This window comes from Schistocerca serialis, chromosome 2 (genome assembly GCF_023864345.2).
Source record: "Schistocerca serialis cubense isolate TAMUIC-IGC-003099 chromosome 2, iqSchSeri2.2, whole genome shotgun sequence".
Classification (NCBI taxonomy): Eukaryota; Metazoa; Arthropoda; class Insecta; order Orthoptera; family Acrididae; genus Schistocerca; species Schistocerca serialis.
Window position 1 is genome coordinate 970,767,734 of NC_064639.1, and position 18,944 is coordinate 970,786,677.

The following is an 18,944-nucleotide window of genomic DNA, read 5'->3' on the forward strand; positions in this document are numbered from 1 at the left end:
CAATGATTTACAATAAAATTTTCAGGGTTTCCAGCCACAAAAGTGCTTAGTCACTTATCACATGTATGTCCATCAGATTTCTTCCCTTAAGTCCGTGTACGTCGCACTCAACTATATGCTGCATGGTTTGACTCTCTCCGCACTCACAATTGGGGTCCTGGGAGAAACCCCACTTTTTCAGCAAATATCCGCACCGACCAACACCTGTCCGCAGACGATTTAGGGTTACCCACACTCTACGTTGGAGTTGGAAGCCTGGAACTCGTTGAGATGGGTCCTCAATAAGGAAACTGTTATTCACTTTGCTTTCCTGCCATTGCTGTTTCCACAGGTTATCGATATCAATCTGTTGTTTGAGTTCTTTCCAGAAGGGATTTCTTGACATCAATCTGTCAGGGGGAGGAGGTAGGTCCCTGAACTTTTCTTTGTACCTCTGGATTGCTCTTGCACGTCTAATCGAGGGTGGTTCGATATTGGCAAGGACGGGCAGCCAAGGTTTCGGGGTGGGTCTTACTGTTCCTGTTATGAGCCTCATTGTCTCGTTAAGTTGCACATCAATATATCTGACATGCCTACTGCGGGCCCAGACGGGTGCGCAATATTCCACTACACTATACAGAAGTGCCAGTGCTGATGTGCGTAGAGTTTCAGTGGAACATCCCCAGGTTGTTCCTGCCAGTTTCATTATGATGTTGTTTCTTGTTTTCATTTTTTGGGCGACTTCGTACAGGTGGCTCTTATATGTGAGAGTGCGATCTAGCTTAACACCCAGATATTTTGGCGTTCTATCGTTTTTCAAGAATTTACCTTTTATTTGCACTTTTAGCTCACGATTTGCATCTTTGTTACACAAGTGCATTATTGATGCCATGGATTTAGTCGGATTTACTTTGAGGTGCCAGTTGTCAAAACTAGTGAACATTAGTAAACAAAAACGGCAGAAACGGTAGACTAGTAGGGTAATCATGAGAGACTGTCATACTGAAAACTGCGTTAAATACAATGAAAAGTACGAGGCATGCTTTTTTAAATAAGGTCCGTTTGAACATACGTACACAACGAAAGATTATTTCAAAAAAGTAAAATTATTTTCAGAAAGTACATACTTCACTCCATTTTTCGACATAGTTGCCAAGTTTGTTCAAACACGTATCACATCTCTCAACCAATTTTAAAATAACATCTTCAAAGAAACTTGCCGCCTGCTCCGATAACCAAGAGTTCACTGCCGTTTTCAGGTCGTCGTCATCGTTGTAACTGTTGCCATTGAGGTGTTGTTTGAGGTGGAGGAACAGATGGTAATTGCTCGGCGTAAGATCAGGGTGCGTGATCTAAAACTTCCCAGCCAAAACTGTCCAATAAATCGCGGGTCTGACCTGCAGTGTGATGGAGAAGGGCAATTCCCTTTGTCAGCATGCCGCGTCTTTTGTTTTGAATCGCTCTGCGTAGATTTCTCAGGGTTTGGCAGTATGCTTCTGCATTGATAGTGGTTCCTCGTTGCATGAAGTCGACCAACAAAACACCATGCCTATCCCCAAAGATCCACGCCATGATTTTGCACTGGGACAGAGTCTGTTTGGCCTTCACCTTTACAGGCGAGTGTGTGTGTCTCCATTCCATGCTCTGTTGCTTCGATTCGGGCGTGACATGTTTCGTCTCCAGTTACGATCTGACTCAAGAAATCGTCACTTTCTTCGTGATAACGAGTCAAGAACTTCATCGCACACTCAAATCTTTGGTTTTTGCGGTACTCTGTTGGGAGTTTCGGGACCCAAAGGGAGCACAGTTGCCTAAACTTAAGGTATTCAGAAACAATTTTGTAAAGCACTGATCACGACACGTCAGGAAATTCGTTTGAGAGACCTGTTATTGTGAAGCACCTGTTCTTACAAATCTTCACTTCAACTGAAGCCATCAAATCGTCTGTAATCAACGAAGGGCGACCGGAGTGGTCCTCATCATGGACGTTGTCACGGCCATCTTTGAATTCTCATACCCACTTACGCACTTTGCTTTCACTCATAACAGTATCACCGTACGCTTCGCAAATCTGTCGATGAATTTCTGCTGTAGACAGGTTACTTGCTGACAAAAACCGTATCACTGAGCGAACCTCACATGCGGCGGGCGAGTTGATAGCTTTAAACATTTTAAAAGCGCAGAACAGAACCATACAGGTTAGCTACAGAGCTGAAACTGAGCACTGTTGCTCCCGAGGCATGCCGGTACACGACGGACGCGCTCGTTGCGGTATGCGCGCGAACTACTAGTGTCTACAACAAAACGGACTTTACTTAAAAAAACGAGCCTCGTACATAAATAATTAATAAGAGAAGTCAAGCGTTTTGGCGCTTAACACCCGAATGTGCCGACCAATCAGAAGCAAGTTCAGTGCAATTGGCGGACTCTCCCACGGGAATGGTGCATACTGTACCATCTGCTGCTTGTACCATACTCCACTTTTGTACGATATGCTACTTCACGTGTATCAGGCTGCATGAGGCGAGCTTCTAGCAAGATAAAACACTGGCGGCCACAGCCAGGAATGTCACAAGAGGAACCGACTAGCACTGTGAAGGGTGGTTGTAAAAATCGCATGAAATCAACAGAAGGAATCACTCGTGAGTTCCAAAGTGCTACCAGTTGTCCAGCAAGCACAGTTGACTGTGCACAGAGAGTTGAAAATAATGGGGTGCAATCTTCGAGCGGCTCCTCATAAGCCACACATTTCTGTAAAAAATGGTTCAAATGGCTCTGAGCACTATGGGACTTAACATCTGAGGTCATCAGTCCCTTAAACTTAGAACTACTTAAACCTAACTAACCTAAGGACAGCACACACATCCATGCCCGAGGCAGGATTCGAACCTGCGACCGTAGCAGCAGCGCGGTTCCGGACTGAAGCACCTCGAACCGCTCGGCCACAACGGCCGGCCACTCTTGAGGAAGAGTAAAGAACGACGCCGCTGGATAGTGGCTGACTCGGAACGAGTGACTGGAAGCTATGAATCACGCTGTAGAGCGTGGCAATGCGATGAAAGGGTCTGGGTTTGGCTAATTCCTAGAGAACGTTATCTGCCATCACGTGTAGTGCTAACAGTGGAGTACGGAGGAAGCGATGTTATGATATGGGGCTGTTCCTCGTGGTTAGATTGTGGTCACCTTATTGCGTTTAATAAAATGTTAAATGTGTGCGGATGAGATCTTACAGCACTGTGTACTGTGTACAGCAGAAAACAGTTCAGGGGCGATCGCTGTTTGTATCAGCATGAAAATTCTCGTTGTCATAAAGCAGCACCTATGAGACAATATATAGTGGAGGATAACATCCTTGTATGGACTAGCCTGACAGAAACGCGACTTGAATCCAATGGAACACATTTGGAAAGAGTCACGAGGACTACACTATTGGCCATTAAAATTGCTACACCCAGAAGAAATGCAGATGATAAACGGGTATTCATTGAACAAATATATTATACTAGAATTGACATGTGATTACATTTTCACGCTATTTGGGTGCATAGATCCTGAGAAATAAGTTACCAGAACAACCACCTCTCGCCGTAATAACGGCCTTGATACGCTTGGGCATTGAGTCAAACAGAGCTTGGATGGCGTCTACAGGTACAGCTGTCCATGCAGCTTCAACACGATACCACAGTTCATCAAGAGTAGTGACTGGCGTATTGTGACGAGCCAGTTGCTCGGCGACCATTGACCAGACGTTTTCAATTGGTGAGAGATCTGGAGAATGTGCTGGCCAGGGCAGCAGTCGAACATTTTCTGTATCCAGAAAGGCCCGTTCAGGACCTGCAACATGCGGTCGTGCATTATCCTGCTGAAATGTTGGGTTTCGCAGGGATCGAATGAAGGGTAGAGCCACGGGTCGTAATACATCTTAAATGTAATGTCCGAACAAGAGGTGACCGAGACGTGTAACTAATGGCACCCCATACCATCACGTCGGGCGATACGCCAGTATGTCGATGACGAATACACGCTTCCAATGTGCGTTCACCGCGATGTCGCCAAACACGGATGCGACCATTATGATGCTGTAAACAGGGCCTGGATTAATCCGAAAAAATGACGTTTTGCCATTCGTGCACCCAGGTTCGTCGTTGAGTACACCATCGCAGGCTCTCCTGTCTGTGATGCAGCGTCAAGGGTAACCGCAGCCATGGTCTCCGAGCTGATAGTCCATGCTGCTGCAACAGTAGTCGAACTGTTCGTGCAGATGATTGTTGTCTTGCAGACGTTCCCATCTGCTGAGTCAGGGATCGAGACGTGGCTGCACGATCCGTTACAGCCATGCGGATAAGATGCCTGTTATCTCGACTGCTAGTGATACGAGGCCGTTGGGATCCAGCACAGCATTCCGTATTACCCTCCTGAAACCACCGATTCCATATTCTGCTAACAGTCATCGGATCTCGACCAACGCGAGCAGCAATATCGCGATACGATAAACCGCAATCGCGATATGCTACAATCCGACCTTCATCAAAGTCGGAAACGTGATGGTACGTATTTCTCCTCCTTACACGAGGCATCACAACAACGTTTCACCAGGCAACGCCGGTCAATTGCTGTTTGTATATGAGAAATCGGCCACCGGCGCCAACCCTTTGTGAATGCTGTGAAAAGCTAATCATTTGCATATCACATCATCTTCTTCCTGTCGGTTCAATTTCGCGTCTGTAACACGTCATCTTCCTGGTGTAGCAATTTTAATCGCCAGTAGTGTAATTCGGTCCAGGTCACAGCATCGGCTCTTGAAGGATAGTGGGCTGCCATTCCTCCGCAGACATCAGATACCTGACAGATAACGTCCCCAGTAGAATTCTAGCCGCCATGAAGGCGAAATGTGTACACATCTCATGTCAATGTTGATACGTTTGATCACATAAGCGTACACAAGAGGAGCTACAGGAAAAAAGCTAATGTGATGATAAAGGACATGTTGGAGGGGAAGACCTGGAGTCATTTGTCAACAAAATGGTTCAAATGGCTCTGAGCACTATGGGACTCAACCGCTGAGGTCATTAGTCCCCTAGAACTTAGAACTAGTTAAACCTAACTAACCTAAGGACATCACAAGCATCCATGCCCGAGGCAGGATTCGAACCTGCGACCGTAGCGGTCTCGCGGTTCCAGACTGCAGCGCCTTTAACCGCACGGCCACTTCGGCCGGCGATTTGTCAACACATGACACAAATTAATCACACGTTAATATGTGATGTCGGCACTTAATCACAGGAGGTAGGAAGCGGACCGCTGAAAAGGTCATAGCACTATCTGTGAAATTTAAATGTGATTCCACTTTATCCTCATTGCGCAGATCTTGGGGATCGCTCATCGCCTGGCTTAAAGGCTCTTGAAGCTAATAACTGATCGGAGAATGCGGTAGAAACTGCCGATTACACTTTCTGCACGCCAGAGGAATACGCTGCAAACATTAAGTTTAATCCGTCATGTGATTAACTGTATATACCGTATCACTGGACACACTTAATCTTGTAATACATCTGCACCTGCTCGCGTGAGGGAATACCACTGCAACGTGGTTTTCCCTGTGGTTTAAGGCAAATGCGGTTGCTAACTGCCCGTGCGGGCATTGCGTAACCATCTTCGTTGACTCAAGACATAAAAATTTGAAAGCGGGATATACCGGCTGTTTCCATTCCTGTGATACAAGCCTTCAGGGGCGACGGAGAAGAGCAGATGCATCGAATTAAGACAGTGAACTATAGTCTGAAAACAATTTGAGTCGAAGAGAATGAAACTGAAAAAAAATTAGTTGGTCACTTGGCGACGACAAAAATTGAAGTGGACACACGTTTGTAATGTTTTTATTTATCTGAGCACCTTTGACCATGAGCTACATTCAAGGGCTGTATCACGTGGCATCCGCTCGAACAACAGCGGTGTTGGTCTATTAGGCAGTAAAAATATGTTGCCACGAGAATATCTTCAGTCGTGAGGCGATTTATTTCTTTCAGTCTTCATTTCGTTCTCCCTTACTGCGATGTTCAGGACTTGATGGCTGTGCGTTGCGGGTGAATATGTAGCTGCTGCTAGTGAATGTAAATGCGAGGATGAGTGGGTATGTGGGAACTGAAGTAATTTGGTAACACTGTGGTGAATATATGTCCACGTAGATTTTCCCAGAGTATTAATCAGCTGTATTGTTATCGGGTCTGGAATTAGATTATACAGTCATCTTAATACAACATTTCAACGATCCATCTGAAGATCAGGGTCAGATGGGTCGCTGAAATATTGTGTCAAGATGACTGCAGGCCCAACAAGAATATGATCGGTAGGGTGAGGACTTGCGGAGAGTTTGTGAGAGGGGAGTCTGCAAATGCTAGACACTACACAAAAAAACAAATTCTATACAGAGTATGAAAGCAATCCGCTACACTTGTGGCATACTGGATGAAGAACGCTCCATTGCAGACAGGATGCATCTTCATTAAATATCTACCTTTGGTATGCTGCTTGTATCAATAATAAGAAACATTTCTTATCTGGACAGTCTAAAGTTAACTTTGTCTTGTCTGCAAAATATTTGTAACTGCTACAGTGATATTTATCACCTGAAGTTCCCCCTTTCATCAATAAATGAACAAGCAAAAACATTCTATGGCAATTATTTATGAACTTATCATAAATGAATGACAGTACCTCGAGTGCAGTTAGTGTAATATAAAATAAATATATCTTTTCTGGGCACATAACTTCACAGAAAAATGCTTTCTTACCGTTTTGTCATGTCATAAATTACTTTTAAATGATAACCAAATAATTTGCTGTTCCTCAATGCTTTTCGACCTACACTAATGATTATGTTTAATATTAATGTAAGTGTTCGATAAACTGCCCTATGTTCATACAAAAATGAATACAAAACATGGTACAAAAGATGATCGGTTCTAGTCAGTTTTCATCAACTTCATCCATTTACGTGACAGTCACGTCTTCAGCTAGTTACAAAACACTTGATACTGGTGATATGTAATACACTTGAGTAATCTCTTAATATCATCTGTCTTCTTGTTGTTTACAGGTACTTTCCCATCATACGCTTCTGTTTCAGGAAACCCAGAGTTCTTGTTGGAAAAAAAAATGTCCTGGCTACGATATGGTGATTTTTATCATTTGGAGTAAGGCTTCAAAATAAACAGTCGGTTAAGGCTGAGGTTGGCTGCGTTAACTTTGTTACCTAAACATACCTTATTACTGCTCAAAGAAAGCTTTTGTGTGGCTGGCCGGTGTGGCCGACCGGTTCTAGGCGCTTCAGTCTGGAACCGCGCGACCGCTACAGTCGCAGGTTCGAATCCTGCCTCGGGCATGGATATGTGTGATGTCCTTAGGTTAGTTAGGTTTAAGTAGTTCTAAGTTCTAGGGGACTGGTGACCTCAGATGTTAAGTCCCATAGTGCTCAGAGCCAAAGCCTTTGTCGTACACAGAATACAGGATAATACAACAGCATACCACTCTAAAATGCCAGCCAAGATTGCCTTTCTTTCGTTTCTTGTTTCTTCATCATTATTTGAAACTTCGAACTCTGAGCTGGTCATCTTAAAACGAGGGACATTCTATAAGTAACGCAGCACATTTTTTTTTTTTTATAGCATGTTTGTTTCATTCATGATTTCAACACGCCATATTATTCCACACTCTTTTGGCTAGAGACCCCTATTTTTCAACATAATCTCCATTCCATATGATAACCTGATGCCACCTTACTTGGAGGGCCTGTGCGCCCGCATGGTACCACTCTACTGGTCGACGTAACAGCCAACGTCTTTCTGCATCAATTACCTCCCCATCTCCCACATACATACAAACGTATGTGTGCAATTTGCAGAATAATCGCGGAAGATCCTTTATAAATAAAAGCGAAACGCGTCTGGTGTAATTCTTTTTAATTAAATTTCAGTCAGCTCAAGGCGGATAATATATAGCAACAGACTGTAATATTGATGACACAAGTTATCAATAATTTGTTTTCCTCAATTAGTAGCATTATCGCAGGTTCCTCACATAGTCCACCCACTAAACACGTGTGTTGTGGTGCTCTGTCCATTGCATCGCTGATGATAAAAAGTGAGATACTTACGCAACAAAAGCTAAGTATCTCAAGAAAACGTCTTCTCCAAGGTGTAGATAGTACCTACAGTAGTCCAAAAATTGCTTCATTACTCGCTTCGAAACAGATAAATGAATTAATTGACAGCTCATCACAGCAGTACATGCGTAAGGGCTACTAGAATGCAGTACACAGTATTGTTCAAATGGTTCAAATGGCTGCTTAAACCTAACTAACCTAAGGACATCATACACATCCATGCCCGAGGCAGGATTCGAACCTGCGACCGTAGCGGTCGCGCGGTTCCAAACTGAAGCGCCTAGAACCGCTCGGCCACACCGGCCGGCACACAGTATTGTTATTATTACTATTATAATAATTACTAGAATGGTTAGACACAAAGCATTAACTGCTTAACGTCCGCCAATTTATGCCACTTTAGAACTAAGCAGTCCAGCAATCAAGTGATTTACAAACAGCCAGTACAGTGCACACATCTGAACTCGTTTGATTTTAAATGTGGTTGCCCTGTGCAGGTCAAGCAAGTGCCGCAGTCCACGGAAAGTACGTTTTAAACGAGTGTCTACTTTCACTGTAGTCAGCTTTCTTATGTGAGAAGAAGTTGTCGGTAGCACATGCGACGAGACACGACACACATACATTCAAACTAAACATCATTCATTATTTTAAAAATAAAAGTGTTGTAACAAAAGTTTTCATTTCACAGTTTAGTTGGCTGCTAAAACTGGTGATAATTTGGAGGAGGGGGGCGAGAGGGAATCAAAAGACGGCAGATGGAGGGGGGAAGGGGATGGGCTGGGCTTAATAAAGTGCGCGTCATTTACGACGGCGGCCGAGTTTAGGTTCGCTCTGCGCATATGATGTCACAAAACACAGTCAGCCAATGAACAGAGAACGACGTTGCCAGAGCTCGACTGCAGTGCAGAGTACGGACGAGTGTCTTTACTTGTAGAAACATTGTCATAAATAAAAGTAATAGAACAAAAGCAATGTCTTGATAGCAGACTTTCTTTTATTGAAAGTTTGGAAAAAGCATTCTTTATACCAATTGCTTCATATTCTATTAATTAATTAAAACAAACAAGCAATAAGCCTCCTAATTCAGGCGATAGCAAGGAAAGGTGTTTGTATCATTCTCACGAATCGCTTTTTCGCAATAACGAACAGCGGTAATTGTTTATTTCCTATTGTACTTCGACGAAACGTGAGTAATTCATAGTCATACCAACAGTGTTTGTCGGTACTTTGCGTGATATTTTAGAGTCCTCCAGGAGTTCTCTTGAATGACGAGTTGCGTTAGCATAATGGTTCAGGTGTTTTGCTGTTAAGCGAATGATTCTGAGTTCAAACTTTGTTTGGTGCTTAATATTGTCTTTATTTAAAAACAATATCGAAGTGTCTTACTTCATGAATTTTATTCGTTTGAATGTAATTTTTTGAAATTTCTAGTGCTTTGTCTCTTCATTATAACCATAATAAGTTTTCGGTTTTTCTAATTTTGTACTCCAATATTTCTTTTCACGGCAATTAAAAACAATGAAAAGGCAAACATACAATATCCATGTTATCTGTTTTGTTTGTATATCTTCTCTTCCGCAGTCTCTGTTTTACTATTCATATTGAAATATATGCTTTTGCGACAGTATTGAAAATATTATTTAGAGTAGAATTTGAAATATATTCCTCTTCTGCAACTGGAATAAGCGCCTTATTTAGACCAGACGCGTTTTTCGCTTTTTAAGTATCTTCAGTGGACAGTATTTTGTCTCCTCCATTGCCAAATCACCTTTCGTAGTTTCGTGCTGCGGTAACACAATATTTCTCAATATTACATACGACACGTATCTGGTTCAAAATGGTTCAAATGGCTCTGAGCGCTGTGGGACTTAACAGCTATGGTCATCAGTCCCCTAGAACTTAGAACTACTTAAACCTAACTAACCTAAGGACATCACACACATCCACGCCCGACGCAGGATTCGAACCTGCGACCGTAGCGGTCACGCGGTTCCAGACTGAAGCGCCTAGAACCGCACGGCCACACCGGTCGGCCACCTATCTGGTACTTAAATTATATGAGATATTGTTATACAGTAAATTTTATATGAAGTTTAGGTGTCTTGTCCACATTTCATTCTCAACATTGTAGCAACAAAAATCGACCATACGGAAAGTATACACTATGGACTTTTATCTCTGCAAACTCTTCCGTTCAATGGTTTACTACATTTAATGCTGCACATAACTGCGTCATTTATGGGGGGAAGGTATCAGTCAAGAAGATGAGTAAAAATCAAATTTTTGGGCCAAATAGTTTTTTGAAATCAAATGATAAGCGTGTCAAAGCAGTCGGAACACCATTCGTCTGCACAGGCGAGCAGTGCAGTGATGACAAAATCGCGCACAGCTTGGAATGTGGGGAGCACGCACTGTAGCAGCGAAAGGGTTAATGCAGCCGTGGTGGCATTACTTCATAAACTGCGCGCTCCCCTCTAAACGTAAGTTTGCGAACTATACTATACTATGGCGTTGCTTCTCTTGGCGCGTGCGTCGCTTGCAACTGGCAACGCAGCAATCTCCCGCGTCTGGGCGGGCATGCGCGAGCCGCCAAGATAAAAAAAATTCAACTATAACTAGGGTGACCAAACGTCCCGGAAAACCGGGATTGTCCCGGTTTTCATCCCTGTGTTCCGGTGTCCCGAAAATTTGTTTCGGGACGCTCAGAAGTCCCGGAATTCAGTTTTTAAATACATTTCGTGAAACTTTCTCAAATTTTTGGGATTTCGCTATATTAAAGGAAATACAACACAATAAATTAATATATTTTAGCTTATTTGTCTAAAACCTCCATTGTCCCATACTAGTAATCACAGTATCAGTATTGATACACTCAGGCAATAATTTACTTTGAGCGGTACTTTGGTCAACAAGTAGTAAGTTGTATTATTGTAACAGAGCTATGAAACCGTCCGATTATCGCGCCACCTACTCACACACTCATTGTCAGAACAGTGTAATAGTTGATGTTTTGTCAGACAAACTGCAATAGTTTTTTCTCGTACTACGAGGTGCATTCAAGTTCTAAGGCCTCCAATTTTTTTTTCTAATTAACTACTCACCCGAAATCGATGAAACTGGCGTTACTTCGCGACGTAATCGCCCTGCAGACGTCCACATTTTTCACAACGCTGACGCCATGATTCCATGGCAGCGGCGAAGGCTTCTTTAGGAGTCTGTTTTGACCACTGGAAAATCGCTGAGGCAATAGCAGCACGGCTGGTGAATGTGTGGCCACGGAGAGTGTCTTTCATTGTTGGAAAAAAGCCAAAAGTCACTAGGAGCCAGGTCAGGTGAGTAGGGGAGCATGAGGAATCACTTCAAAGTTGTTATCATGAAGAAACTGTTGCGTAACGTTAGCTCGATGTGCGGGTGCGTTGCCTTGGTGAAACAGCACACGAGCAGCCCTTCCCGGACGTTTTTGTTGCAGTGCAGGAAGGAATTTGTTCTTCAAAACATTTTCGTAGGATGCACCTGTTACCGTAGTGCCCTTTGGAACGCAATGGGTAGGGATTACGCACTCGCTGTGCCAGAACATGGACACCATCATTTTTTCAGCACTGGCGGTTACCCGAAATTTTTTTGGTGGCGGTGAATCTGCGTGCTTCCATTGAGCTGACTGCCGCTTTGTTTCTGGATTGAAAAATTGCATCCACGTCTCATCCACTGCCACAACTGACGAAAAGAAAGTCCCATTCTTGCTGTCGTGGCGCGTCAACATTGCTTGGCAACATGCCACACGGGCAGCCATGTGGTCGTCCGTCAGCATTCGTGGCACCCACCTGGATGACACTTTTCGCATTTTCAGGTCGTCATGCAGGATTGTGTGCACAGAACCCACAGAAATGCCAACTCTGGAGGCGATCTGTTCAACAGTCATTCGGCAATCCCCCAAAATAATTCTTTCCTCTTTCTCGATCATGTCGTCAGACCGGCTTGTGCGAGCCCGAGGTTGTTTCAGTTTGTTGTCACACGATGTTCTGCCTTCATTAAACTGTCGCACCCACGAACGCACTTTCGACACATCCATAACTCCATCACCACATGTCTCCTTCAACTGTCGATGAATTTCAGTTGGTTTCACACCACGCAAATTCAGAAAACGAATGATTGCACGCTGTTCAAGTAAGGAAAACGTCGCGATTTTAAGTATTTAAAACAGTTCTCATTCTCGCCGCTGGTGGTAAAATTCCATTTGCCGTACTGTGCTGCCATCTCTGGGACGTATTGACAATGAACACAGCCTCATTTTAAAACAATGCGCATGTTTCTATCTCTTTCCAGAAAAATCGGCGGCCTTAGAACTTGAATGCACCTCGTATGAAACGCAATGCCGAAACGTGGCTGCAAGTTCAGTGACTGTTATTCCAAGGAATGGAATTTCATTAAGAAAGGTCGTTTTGATTACGAAGCAGAGTGTTCCGTAAGTAACTGTTTTACTAGTATAAGTCATGGTGGACGTTCCGACTTAGTTGATCACATCAGGTCAAAGAAACACGTTAACAGATACAGTGCACCGAGCTGCAGTAAAACTCTACAAAATTATTTTGTGAAGCATCAGTCAAGTGAAGAGACGAAAGTTCGAGCAGCCGAGCTTACACTAGCCTACCACACGGTAAAACATCACCAAACTTATAGAACTAGTGATTGTACTAATAAGCTTAACAGCATTATGTTTGATGATTTTTCCTTTGCAAAAAAGTGTAGTTCAGCAAGAACTAAAGTGTCAGGCTTAGTAAAAGGAATTATTGCTCCCCAGAGTGTAAAGGAAAGCCTTGAATACATCAAAAAGTCTTCTTTCTACGGGATATCCACTGATGCCAGCAATCATAAGGCCACTAAAATATTTCCGTTTGTTGTTCAGTTTTTCGATATTAATCAGGGAATTCAGACCAAATTTTTGAAGGTGGGCCGGCCGAAGTGGCCGTGCGGTTAAAGGCGCTGCAGTCTGGAACCGCGAGACCGCTACGGTCGCAGGTTCGAATCCTGCCTCGGGCATGGATGTTTGTGATGTCCTTAGGTTAGTTAGGTTTAACTAGTTCTAAGTTCTAGGGGACTAATGACCTCAGCAGTTGAGTCCCGTAGTGCTCAGAGCCATTTGAACCATTTTTGAAGGTGAGTTCCCTGCCTAATGAAACACCTGACGAAATTTCAAGATTTTGTATGAATACTATCGAAATGTTTGATCTTGAGAAAAATAAATGTGTGGCATTTTGTGGAGACAACACCAAAACAAACTTTGGTGGTTTAAAAAGATAAGGCAAATACAACGTATTTACCAAATTAAAGGCAACATTGCATGAAAACATTGAAGGCATAGGGTGCCCTGCACATGTTTTACACAATAGCGTGCAGACAGTTTAAGTTGTGATGTTGAAACTATCGTCATGAAGGTATACTCACACTTTTACTTACACATATACTGTTAGAACAGAGAGGCTTAAGGAGTTCTGTGATTATGTGGGAACTGGATATATGAATGTAATGTGTCACTCGAAAACTCGCTGGTTATCACTGTTTCCAGCAGTTGAAAGAGTAATCCGCCTGTTTGAACCGTTAAAAGATTTTTTTCCTAAATGAGGAAAAAGCCCACAAAATATTGGTTCAGTTTATCAGTAACCCTTTAAGTTAAGCATACTTACGGTTCATTCACAGTCAGCTTAGCACTTTGCAGCATGGGATAAAGGAAATTGATGGAAGCACGAAAAGTGTAATAGAGGTAAATGATGTTTTGAAAAATACTCTGGAAACTAAGAGGAGAGAACAGTAGTTCATTTCTTTTCATGTTAAATCTGTCCTCAAAAGAGCAGAAGTATCAGAAGTAGCGGAAAGGAGTCTTAGAGAAGAAGTTAACAAGTTTTATGACACTGGTGTAGAATATCTCAGCAAGTGGAGCGCCTCATATTTGCCCTCATCGCCGGTGTTTGATTGGATGTTACTGAAGAGAGTGCCAAATTGGGAAAGTGTTGAAGAGACAGTTTCTTATCTGAAGAGTAAAGAGATTGAAATCGATGATTCCATTCTCTTTGATCAGTTCGGCATACTGACAAATTTTGTTGAAGAAAGTCTTCACAAGTGGAATGATGAAAAAAAAAAACACTATTGGAATGTCATTAGAAGTGGGTGAGTTTTTTAAAAGCTGTGACTGTCTTCAGCATTACTCTGAGTTGGTAGTAATTGCAAGGTATTTATTTGCAATCCCAGCCGATAATGCCAATGTGGAAAGAATATTTTCGTTCATGAATATCCAGTGGACTGATTAAAGAAACAGAATGGAGGTGGACTCTCTTGAAGCAATCCTGCAGATCCTGTACAACTACAAAATGGATTGTGCCGAGTTTTATCACTGTGCCTCAAAGAACAAAGACATGATCAGGAAGGCTGGAGGCAGTGAAAAATACCCTTTTCTCCAAGGACAGTCAATTCCATCTACAAGTGCTCAGTAATATTAAAGCTCATGTTAATATTGATTAAAAGTTGAATGGCTGTAAAATTTTGTAAAATCGTTATACATTTCTTTATTACTGTATACGTTTATTAAATGTCATTAATTATACAGATAATCTAGATTATATCAATCTTTTGTATCCCCTTATTAGTTATAATAATCGGATTATCAAAATGTATCAACAAAACATTAATATTTAAAATTAAGAAACCTGGGTACATGTGGAATGAGGTGTCCATTGGCACCCGGGTGAATGTGTCCCGGTTTTCACCGAAAATAATTTGGTCACCCTAACTACAACTAACATCTGATTGCACTCAGGGGTAATGGTATAAAATATTTCAGGAACCACTGCCGTAGTGAGCACCCGCCTCACTACGAAGTCTCGTTTGCATGTTAATCTTTCGTATTTAAAATTAGCTCACTATCTGCAGGAACAGCTAACAAATGAGAACTGAGGCAATGACGACACGTTTTGCTAGTGTAGAGGGCGCATGACGCGAAAGCCTCACTGCTGGATTATGCAGCGGCAGCCGCGAGCGTACGCAGTGCCTCGTGGAACCGAGCAGCGCTGACCCGCCCCACCCCGGCACCAACCTTTCCCCTTCCCCCTCCCACAGACTGCTGCCGCAGCGCCGGCTGGCATCGACCGCGCCGCCTCTGACGTCACGGCGCAGGCCGCCCACACGCCGCCGGCCCGTGCCCCTGACACTGGCCGAGCCGGCCACGCCCCCGCCGCCCGCAGACGGGGTCACGGCGGCCCGCCGGCTACCCAGGTCAGCGCGCGCGCGCACACACACACACACACACACACACACACACACACACACACACAGGGAACAGCCACAGCCCCTCTCACTGTTCAACCCTTCAGTTCGTTGCAGCGTAGAATTGAACCATGATCAATAAGATCGCGCTTCAGCTGTATGACATACCTTTATTTATGATCCAACTAGCTTCGCGGCGTTAGAGCCACATCCTCAGGGATACAGACTTATATTTTATTCCAAACGATAAGCAGTATGTGACCCAACATTCTTTGTTTTGTGTTAGCAGAAGAGCCAACACCGTGTTACGAGTGGAGGCCGAAATGCACGCGTTTTAGCTCACGCAGGCTGGCGTGAGGAGGGAAGAACTATACTGACGTGAGGTCTGGAACATGACGAGGAATGAGAATTCAGAAAGTGGACGTAATTAGTTTGATACTTAACTTTAATCCATTAATGATGAACGTCGCTCTTGACGGTACATGATCCACAATATTATCTGTTCAGAATACATTCTTGAAGTAATTATAGTAACTGAATATGGCGCCTTGCTAGGTCGTAGCAAATGACGTAGCTGAAGTCTATGCTAAACTGTCGTCTCGGCAAATGAGAGCGTATGTAGACAGTGAACCCTTGCTAGCAAAGTCGGCTGTACAACTGGGGCGAGTGCTAGGGAGTCTCTCTAGACTAGACTGGCCGTGTGGCGGCGCTCGGTCTGCAATCACTGATAGTGGTGACACGCGGGTCCGACGTATACTAACTGACGGCGGCCGATTTAAAGGCTACCACCTAGCAAGTGTGGTGTCTGCCGGTGACACCACACTTTGTCCAGTTGTGGCAACATTGTTTAACTGTCAAGAGATCGGTGGTCCAATTTAAAATAGAACAGAATGCACGGAACATCATCCACATACAGGAAACTGGGATGATGTTCCCTGCATTCTCCTCTATTTTAAATTGGACTACCGATCTCGTGACTATTAAACATTTTTGTCACAAATGGGCGAAGATGGGTCATCTACTGCTTATCATTTGGAATAAATTACAAATCTGTATCCCTGAAGATGTGGCTCCAACGCTGCGAAGCCAGGTGGATCAGAAATAAATATTTATCGTACATCTGAAGTGGTTTTATTTACCAACTTTCAGTTTTAATTCCGGTAATTTCGAAAAATTGGCCAGCTGTGAGTAGGACTTGGGCACTTACAGTTCTGTAGGAAGTTGTATTGTATGGTATTGTATGTTAACCGGGGACCTAGAAACGACGGAGAGGCTCCGTCCTCGCCGCAGCCGCAGTGGTCCACAACCCCACGACGACTACCGCAGTCCACTTCACCCCTCCGAAGCCCCACACCGAACCCAGGGTTATTGTGCGGTTCGGCCGCCGCTGGACACCCCAGGAACGTCTCACACCAGACGAGTGTAACCCCTATGTTTGCGTGGTTGAGTAATGGTGGTGTACGCGTACGTGGAGAACTTGTTTGCGCAGCAATCGCCGACATAGTGTAACTGAGGCGGAATAAGGGGAACCAGCCTGCATTCACCGAGGCAGATGGAAAACCCCCTAAAAACCATCCACAGACTGGCCGGTTCAGCAGACCTCGACACAAATCCGCCGAGCGCATTCGTGCCGGGGACCAGGCGTTCCTTCTCGCCCGGAAAGTCGTGCGTTAAACCACACGGCCAACCGGGCGGGCTGTAGGAACTTGATTATGTATGTAGACGGTTCATACATTACCGAAATCTAGGTTCTCGACGACTTTTTCCTGCTATCGACATTCATACTGGCAGGCTATCTGTCCCAGGGATTTCAAGACTTTCAAGTATGAAGCACTCCGTCTTTAGGCCACAAGTGGCCCATCGGAACCATCCGACCGCCGTGTCATCCTCAACTGAAATTGAAGATAGGAGGGGCCGTGTGGTCAACACACCGCTCTCCCGGTCGGTATGATGGTATGATGAGCCGCTACTGTTCGGTCGAGTAGCTCCTCAATTGGCATCACGAGGTTGGGTGCACCCCTAAAAGTGGCAACAGTGCATGGCAGTCCGGATGGTCACCCATCCTAGTGCCGACCACGCCCGACAGCGCTTAACTACGGTGATCTGACGGGAACCGGTGTATCCACTGCGGTAAGGCCGTTGCCTTTCGAGTATGAAGAGGATGAAATAATCGGCCAATCAGTTGCAAAACAAAGGTTTATTAGCCTTTTAAAGGTTTAAAGTACAATGTAGCCCCTTGCCTAGTGACTTTACAATAAGGGCTAATAAACCTTTGTTTTGCAACTGGTTGACTGATTTTTTTCTCCTCTTCAGATTCACACAGTTGCTGTTTCGCACCCATGTTTAAGATTTTGACTTTTGAGGATGTTTTAATTTCATGTTTGAAGTCGGAAACAAATGAGAAAAGAAATATTTTTTTCGTGTGATACAATTACGAATTATCAATTTCGGGTTTTTCCCTTTACTTGTACTGTGAAACTTTTCGTCTTGCCAAATTTCATGATTATACGTCAAGGGGAAGGAAGCTGTAGGTCTCAATGGGTGAGTTTTAGAGTATCAAAGTATGTGACATAAATGGTCGTATCTTTTGATTGCGTTGACTTAGAAGCTTAACTTTTGGCACCACCAAAGGACTATAGACCTCAGTACGTGGCATAAATTTCGACTTGGTAACTCTACCCGCTCGTAAGAAAAATGAATCAGTTTCGAGTATCAAAATATGTGATATAAATGGCCGCTTTAACGTAAAAGCTTCACATTTTTACACCGCCAAAGGACCACAGACGGGCAGACAGATAACAAACGACAAAAAAAATCGTGTTATATAACTACAAATTCACAATTTTCGGATTTTTTATTTTATTGTGTAGTGAAACCTCTGTTCTTGCCAGATTTCATTAATTCTAGATCAACGAGAAGTACCCTATACGTTTCAATGAATCAGTTTCGAGTATCAAAATATGTGATATAAATGGCCGCTTTAACGTAAAAGCTTCACATTTTTACACCGCCAAAGGACCACAGACCTTAACATGTGACAACTTGATACGTTTAACTGTTACTGAGAAAAAGGGTTTTGAACAGACAGACAGATGGACAACAAAGTGATCGTATGAGGGTTCCGTTCTTACCGATTGAGGTACGGATCCGTAAAAGTACAGCTATTTGTGAACTACAAACATCCAGTGAGCTTATGTATTGCAACTTCCTGGTAAATAAAAATTATATACCAGACCGGAACACAGTTTTAATCTGACAGAAAGTTTCCAAACAGCGCACACTCCGCTGCAGAATGAAAAATGCATTCCGGAAACAGTCCCCCTAGCCTGTGGTAACCGTTTCTTCACAATATTCTGTCTACCAAGAGTGCTACTCCTGTAAGGTATGCAAGAGGACTTGTGTGAATTTTGGAAGACGTACTGACGGAAGAAAAGCTGTTTGGGTAGGTTGCTAGTCGTGGTTGGGTAGTTCAGTCGGTACAACACTGCCCGCGAAAGGCAAAGGTTCCGGGTTCATCTATCGATCCGGCACGTATTTTAAATCTGCCACG

At 43.7% G+C, this 18,944-nt stretch overlaps 1 pseudogene; it reads right to left on the minus strand.

The window, feature by feature from the left end:
* Positions 1 to 17,420: 17,420 nt before the first annotated feature.
* Positions 17,421 to 17,538, minus strand: LOC126459448 (5S ribosomal RNA; annotated as a pseudogene).
* Between the last annotated feature and the right edge of the window lie 1,406 nt (positions 17,539 to 18,944).